The 8,148-nt window shown below is 41.5% G+C and overlaps 1 protein-coding gene and 1 pseudogene across 1 annotated transcript in view; both read right to left on the bottom strand.

Annotated features, from left to right (window-relative positions):
• The window catches only part of LOC105295503 (cytosolic beta-glucosidase-like), a 196,983-nt gene that overhangs the window by 126,488 nt on the left and 62,347 nt on the right, over window positions 1-8,148 (bottom strand).
• Window positions 6,649-6,766, bottom strand: LOC111744050 (annotated as a pseudogene).

The raw sequence follows: 8,148 nt of genomic DNA, 5'->3' as shown, positions 1-8,148 counted from the left end.
GTAGGAGAACAGTTTGGAGACTTTGGAAACCAATGTGACAGTTTCTTAAAAAGTTAAGGAGTCACTAAATAATCCAGAAATTATATCCTTAGGTATTTACTTGAGAGAAACAAAAACGTATGTCTACTCAAAGATGCAAATGACCATGGTAGCATTATTCATAATTGCTCAAAAAGGGAACAATTCAAATATCATCAACTGGTAAATAGATAAAATATGGTAAAGCCATACAATGGAATACTAGTCAGTAATAAAAAGGAATGGACCACTTTTCCATAATAAAGCACGGAGGAGCCTCAACACCATTTTATGCTTGGTGAAGACGCCAGAGACGAATGACTATACATATTGTACAAATTTCCAGAAAAGCAATTCATAAAGACAGAAAACAGATCAATGGATGCCTGCGAAGAGACACAAGGGAACTATTAGTGTTGATGGAAATGTTCAAAAGCTGACTTGTAGGGATGGCTGCACAGCTCAGTAAATGTATTAAAAATCATTGAAGAGTGCAGTTATAACAGGTAAATTTTATAGTATGTAAATTATATCTCCATAGAGCTGTTAAAAAATAAAGAGAGGGACTCAAAAGCCCTATTTAAAAAGTGAGCAAGAAAGAATGTTGGTGTCTAGCTGCACATTTTGGTGATGCATCTAGAAAGAAATATAAAGAAGTGATTATTATCCCATTTTTTTTTTTTTATTTCGTATTCATTCCAAATGCCCACTGTGTTCACTATCCCATGGGTAAAAAAAGACATCACAGTAACAGATGGCCCAAATTTCCTAATGTTCTAGAACTATCTGTTCCTATGGGATCCCCTGCTTTCTGCAAAGTCTTCCATTAACTGCAAAGTTAATTCAAGAAGTCCATACAGGGGTCTCACTAGTGTCATCAACTGAACTCTCAGCCCCAGTGATCTCGTGGGATCAACGATGCTCCTCCTCTCCTTGTCCGACTCTCTTTGTTAATACATGCGCATGTGCTGTCAAACAAATTATGTAGCCTTGGTGATTTCGCACATGAGATAAATGCTCTTACAGTTGCACTCAAAACTGATATTGCACCATATAAAGATGAGTATCAAAATACTTGCTAATCATTTGATTTTAAAAAATTTTTCTTTACTTAGAATGACATGAAATGGAAAATAAAGAACGCCATGAAGGTTTGAGAGAAAGCCTGTGGGAGCAAAAAACTTCACATTTCAGCACCTTTAACTCTTTTTTTTTTTCCAGCTTTTTCAACAAGAGGCCTTGCATTTTCATGTTGCATGGGGCCTCATAAATTACGAAGCTGGCCTTGACCTGAAGGGATCATTTTCATTCAGACAGTGGTGTTCAAGTATGACAAGTGAGATCACATGCTGATAACTGGAGAGGTTGTCCCAATATCTTAATTTTTTTCCTAAAACTATGGGACTTAAGTACAGCTTTGTTCCCTACATTTGCAGAGTGCAGGACAAGAGTAAAATTGGAGGGCCACATATGATATGGCTGAATATTAGAAGTTGTAAGAAAGATTAAAACACTTAAATAAACATAATCCCATTTTCCTTTCACCTCTAGCTTCATCCCATACAGAAAAGGCCTCATGCTAATGTGTGCAGACACCACAGCCCACGTATTCAAGCTTCTTCTACACCCCACAGAAAGCCACCCCATGCCTTCCCCTTAGATCCGAGGCCCCCAAACCCTGGGCCGCAGACCAGTACCAGTCTGTGGCCTGTTAGGAACCAGGCCACATAGCAAGAGTGAGCAAAGCTTCGTCTGTACTTGCAGCTGCTCCCCAGCACTAGCATCACCGCCTCAGCTCCACCTCAGATCAACAGGCATTAGATTCTCATAGGAGCTCTGCTCCCTGGTGCCAAAAAGGTTGGTGACCTTAAACACTTAGAGACTGACTATACGAATGGACAATAGCCAGACCAGATATAAAAATAAAACTCTGACCCACAGCCTTCAGTAAGCTGCCTGGGAGACCAACCACCTTATCTACAATAAACAACCCAGGAAGCCAGCCGGCTGTCAGACCTGCAGAAAGCCAGTCTGCTATCTCCAGTGACAATCCAGGAAGCTAAATAAAAACTTCTATAACAACTGGCCCCGAGTGGCCAGTACATGATTAATAACTGACAGCTTCCCTAATCTTTGTCCCTGCTTCCAACTGTATTTGGCTATAATTTTATTGGCAATGCAGCCCAGTAACAGGAGTCAGGGCCATATCTGGGCACAAGAGCAGCTGCAGGGGCCTGGGCTGTCAGCATATATTTATTTGCCCAGTTGTGGTGACTAGCTGCTAGAGCATATATTGTGATGGGTGCAGGTGACTGGAGTCAGGGCCAATAGCATGCAAGTGTGTGGCTGCAGGGGCGAGCTGCAGGCACGTGGCAGTGCAGGCCTGTGATAGGAGTCAGGGCTAGCTTCTGATGCATGAGCAGCTGTGGAAGCCTGAGCTGTTGGTGTGCACTTGTGTGGTTATAAGGGTTAGCCATGGGCACCCGCATGGCACTAGGGGCTTGGACTGGCATTGTGCATGTACACAGCCACAGAGGACGGGGCTGCCTACTAGAAGTGGCATGAATAGAGGGGCCCAGAGCCCAGGTCACCCAGGGCAGCACTGGTGGGGCGGAGAGGCTCTGGCAAGGGGTCGGGGTGGAGAGGAGCTCAGGCAGCTGCAAATGCATAAACCCCTGGAGACAGCAGAGAAGAAATCTGCAGAGGGTCCACAGTGGCTTTGCTGGCCATTGGTTTCCTCAGTGGTGAAAGTTGTGGAATCTTCTCCGGAACAGTTCCTAGGGAACCATGACAGACTCCTCAGGGATGAAATCTGTAGAGGGTCCACAGGATCCACAAGGGCTATTGAGGTCCTTAGTGTCAAAAGCTGCCGGGTTCCTCTGCAGGGGAGGCCACTGGGAGCCACAGTCACTTCCACCCTAGGACTGATACTTGTAGCCCCTGACCTTCCTCCTCATTCTTTTTTGTCTCTAGATGTCTCAGCTATGTCAGGCTCTGGGTGGGCTTGGGCTGAAACCAAAGCAGGTCTTCCATGCCGTTCCCAAAAGGCTGGGAAGCTGGGAGCTCACTGCGGCGAGGGCAGGGAGGGCAGGGAGGGCAGGGAGGACAGGGAGGACAGGGAGGACAGGGAGCTCCTTCCTGGCACTGAGTAGTGCCAGCCTGGGGGATGGGATGCAGGCAAAATGAAACTGCTCTTCCTGCCCTTTCTATGTGGTTATTCCTAGGTTTTCTGCTCCATTGTGCTGCTGAAACTTATGAAGTGAACTCCTGAGCTTTTCCAAAGCAATTCTCATTCATGGATAGTTGTCTCTTGTTGCTATTTGTGGGGAGATGGAGGCTGAGGTCTCCCACTCTGCCATCATGGTGACGTCACCCAACAGCACTCTCTCTTCTCACTATCTGTTTTGCATTAAAATCTGGGCCTATGCAGGAGCAGTTGCTGGCAAACACATACCTTTTCCCCTCACTTCCATAGTGGGGGCAAGCGTGGGGCTTGGAGGCAGGGAGACAGACTTTAAATCTGGGATCCACTACTTACAGCTGTAGGATCTTTTGTAAATCATTTGTCCTTGTGTAAATCATTTACCCTTATTTATTACCATTTCTTCACATATAAAATGGAGATGATAATATCTGATTGGAATGATCAATGTTCATATTAGAGATGGTTATGTTATAGTGTCTGGCATATAGTTGGCCTTCTATAAATATTTACTGCTACTACTATTATGGTTATTGTCCATCCTTTTGGTCAGCATTCTATTACTTCTATCTGATTTGGTCTGATGCTTAGTTCCTGTTAAATATTGCTAAACAAGTATATCAAATTGTGTATTTATACAGCTAAGAGAAAATTCTCAAATACATGCATCCCTGAACACGCGCGCGCGTGCGCGCGCGCACACACACACACACACACACACACACGCTCCATGTCAGAAAACAATATTTCCTTGACAGGAAGAAGGATAATGATACCCAGTGGGTCTTTTCCATTTCTAATTTCAATCACTCTATGGTCCTGCAATTACTATAGCCAACTAATCAACTCAACATAATTATGCACAATTCCAAACAGATTATGAAGTAATAAGGCCTTTATTTTTCATTGTGCCCTGAATGCTTACATCATTAAAGATATAAAAACAGAATTCGATTTGAGCCCACAGAATGGAAAGTCAAAGGAATGAAAGAGAAGATAAGAAGGCCTAGTTTTTTCCTTTTAAGCGCTGAAATATATAAACACCTGCATCAAATTTTATAAGTGTGTGAATAGCCTCACAGCTGCCAGAGCGTATGGAGGACTCATCTTATTTGAGTCAATATTGTAGGAATTTTATCCTTGAATCCTTTGAGAACACCTGTACGTGTCAGATGTCTCCGATCAAATACAATCAAAAGTGTCCCTGAAACACTAAACGCAGCTGTACCAAGATCACTGGGACATGTCTTGATTGTACCACAGCCTGGCAAAAGTGTGTAACTTCACAGTTTTCTAAGTTCAGGCTGTGTGTATAAACTGAAAAATTAATCCAGAAGCGCAAGTAAGAGCATAAGTTTTTACAGAGTAGTTCTAACTCCTGTAGCATGCCATTAAATAAAATAATGAATGCCACCCTGCTCCAGAGTCTATAACACAATGGATCAGGTCGAGTCATTATTATCTCTCATGATGAAACCCATAAGATTCTCATTGTGAGAACAGAACTAAGTTATGCATTTTATCCAGCATCTTCATTATGCAGCCCAGTGTAGTGACTACCAGCATATGCTTTGTAGAGAAAACCAAGCAAAACAATGCATGTACTTTCAAAATGAAAAGAAAAGAAAACCCCACAATTACTTGGGGTATTATTTCAATATTCTTTTCTAAATTAGAAGTTGAAATACAGTGATACTAATCTCTTATCTTCAAAAAAAAAAAAAACTATAAAACTATAGATTCCTTTAAATTCTAGATGTATTGTATCCCATGGTTTCCCAGCAACCAATGGGATATAATCAGCACAACACAAAACTTTATGCTGTGTCCCCTCAGGTCACCTTTTGTGTTTGTTATTTAAATTTCCTTGGAGAACACTGAGCATAGCTAAACATTGATTATTCTCTAGGCAAAAACGTGTACGAATGTGGATTCCAAATTTTGTCCCTTTTGTTTTATTCTATATGAAGATATGTTAAAATTATGACTAATTTCATGAGGTATTGTCATGAATGAGATAGAAAAAATCATATGTCTTTAAATCCAACTAGTTGGAGCTGATATGTCAGGATCTAGGGACGTAACGCATTGTATTTTTCTTCCAAGCTCTTTACTCTTATGCACTCCGATTCTTTTAGAAGTTAGAAGAAGAATGTTGAGCTTAACATCAAAGATAGATTACTTTCAAAAAGGGACATTTATCAGAGAAAATATTAATTGGTTGCTGGAAAGCGGAGCTCTGAGAATTAAAGAATCTGGGTTGAAACGAGAGATAAAAGCTAGAAAATGCTGCTAATGAAGAATGGAATTTCCTTTTATGCATGTGGGAGCTTGCACGCATGTGTTCCTTTTTCGCAAAAATCTAAGCTGTCTAGATGAGCAAGAACATGCCATTAGCTTTGCCAGGCGAGTTTTACCTCTGCCTCCTCTGGTGTGTGATAGGAGACCTTTTCCCCCTCATCCTCCTGACAAAGTGTTATAATTCTGCTCTGTGGTGCAGAGTGTCCACACTGCTGCTCATCCTCTGACAACTGCAAATTGGGGATCCAGAGGAAGTACACAACCACCTGTGATCTGGGCTAAGATGCAGTGAAGAGAAGCAAGATGCAAGAAGACCATGTAGTATCCTTGTGGAATATGTAGATGATGCAGAGTATGCAAGTGTTTCAGCAGGGTTTACATGGCCGCTAGCACACACGCTGGCAATCTCAGCGTAACAGCACCCAGGTTAGAGTAGGGATTGTGGGGGAGTACATGCAGACTGGCACGGCAACGCCCTGTTGGGAATTCTCAGGAAGGTGGAGGAGAAGGATGAGTGTCAGCAATCCTTGCCACTTGTTAATTTCTTTGCCTAATGTAATCCCCCCTCCCCCACAAAAAGGGGATTAGGGATCAAATAACCACACATAAGAGGCATGAGTGAGATAAGTGACTTCCTTTGCCATATACCTCCCTTCCCCAAATCTCAGATCACTTTCTCTCCTCCTGCCTTTTTCAACTCCTCCCAAAACACACACACACACGCGCGCGCACACACACACACACACACAATCATGTTTGGGGATATAAAATTATTCAAGAGAATTTTACTTTGCCAACTCATCTTTCTACTTTCCAGCATTACTCTCATCTAAATTCTAGAGCTGTGATGCCCGACGGTCTTCGCCTCAGTATCAACAATAATAATAATCGTTTACTGAAAATTTATTGAGCATCAGGCACTATTCTAGTGTCCTTTACCCTTTCAAATCACACATCATTCAACATGGCTGTGATGTACATACTATGATCATCTCCATTTTACAGATGAGAAAACTGAGACTTGTTTTTTTTTTTAATTTTTATTTTTTTAGATGAGGCAACCCTTGGTTTACCTCACAGATTGCAAGGACCTTGTCAGTTTACAATCTCTTATTTTTTATTTTTTATGCCTACAGCACCTGGTCTTCCTTGGTGGTCTCCCATCCAAGTACTGCCCAGGCCTGACTCTGTTTAGCTTCTGAGATCACATGGGATAGGGTTGTTGAGGGTGGCATGGCCGTAGACTAGACTTAGAGTGTTTAAGCAGCTTATGTAATCACATAGCTTACCTGGTATAAGGCAAAGACTTGAACCTTGACCGTCTAACTCCAGAGTGCACACTTTGATCACCTGTTATAGGATCACTGTTCATATTCCTTTTCTCCTCCTCAAAACATAGTGACCAATCAGCATGATCACGAATGAAACTTAAGTTATATAAAGTTCCTAGACAGTGGCTGGCTATACTAGGGACTCTATTATATCAGTTGTCCCTTCCCCTATTTCAATTGTAAATTACAATATGAACCATCCCAGACATCTTATTCAACTGCTAACAGTCCACCCAATATAACAATGTCCTAAATTGCTAAGGAATGTAAAAGACACTGAGACTCTCTTAGGCATTCTCAGGGACATGAAGGGAGGAGAATTCTTTTCTTAGAGCCTCAGTCTAATCCTGGTAGATTTCAGTAGAGGGGGCACACTACAGCCAGGCAGGTGATATCAAAGGATGTTGAGCTATTTTTTCCTGCTGGCCATTAGGAAGGAGTGCTATTGTCATGGAGGAAGCTTAATTCAAGGCCTTAATTCAGTCACTATGAGATGCTAGACACTGGGATTTATTAATGAACAGAATCCAGTATCTGGACTCAAGTGATTTCTCAGGATAGAAAGATAAGAGGCAATTTCTGGGCCATCCAATGAAGTCCAAAAAAAAAAAAAAAAAAGGCACTTCTCATAAACTACATTACTATGTCTCACCACTGATGTCAATTTTACATGAATTAAATAAAGACCAAAGGCAATTTTTACAAATAGTCAAGTAAATAGAAGAGAAAGGAGTTTTTAGAACTTGGGGAATACATATTCAAATATCTTGATGTGGGAGAAAAGACGGCACATCTAGAAATGGGGGAAAATCCCCAAACATATACAGGTCTTTGTAAATAAAGGAACTCCAGGTACAAGAGCAGAAATAAGTTGGTTCCCCAAATAAGGGAAATCCACGAGGAGACATTATGGCAAGAAAGATTTTTTCTTCCTCCACTCATACTCTGGCAGGTCAAGTAATTATGGCCCTTTATTGATGTGAAAAGCACATATCAGTGAAAATGAGGGTTTGGAGAAGTTCCAAAAGCATGAGTCTCCTTTGGAAATTGTCAATAAATAAAGAAGCCAGTACAGGCTTAGACCTGAGAAAAAGGAATCTCTATCCGGAGCCCAGTGCATTCAAGGGGCCCCTCATAACATAAACTTACCCTTATGAAAGTGTCTAAAAGAACACATGGGTCATCAAAATAATAGCTCTATCGTGAAATGTCATTAATTTTTTCATTAAGAAAATGAAAAAGTCAGATTGGGAGAGAGTATGCATTATGTATATATATGCTCTATGTGTATACATA

This window comes from Pteropus vampyrus, unplaced genomic scaffold (genome assembly GCF_000151845.1).
Source record: "Pteropus vampyrus isolate Shadow unplaced genomic scaffold, Pvam_2.0 Scaffold5, whole genome shotgun sequence".
NCBI lineage: Eukaryota > Metazoa > Chordata > Mammalia > Chiroptera > Pteropodidae > Pteropus > Pteropus vampyrus.
This window is presented reverse-complemented; position numbering and strand designations above follow the sequence as displayed.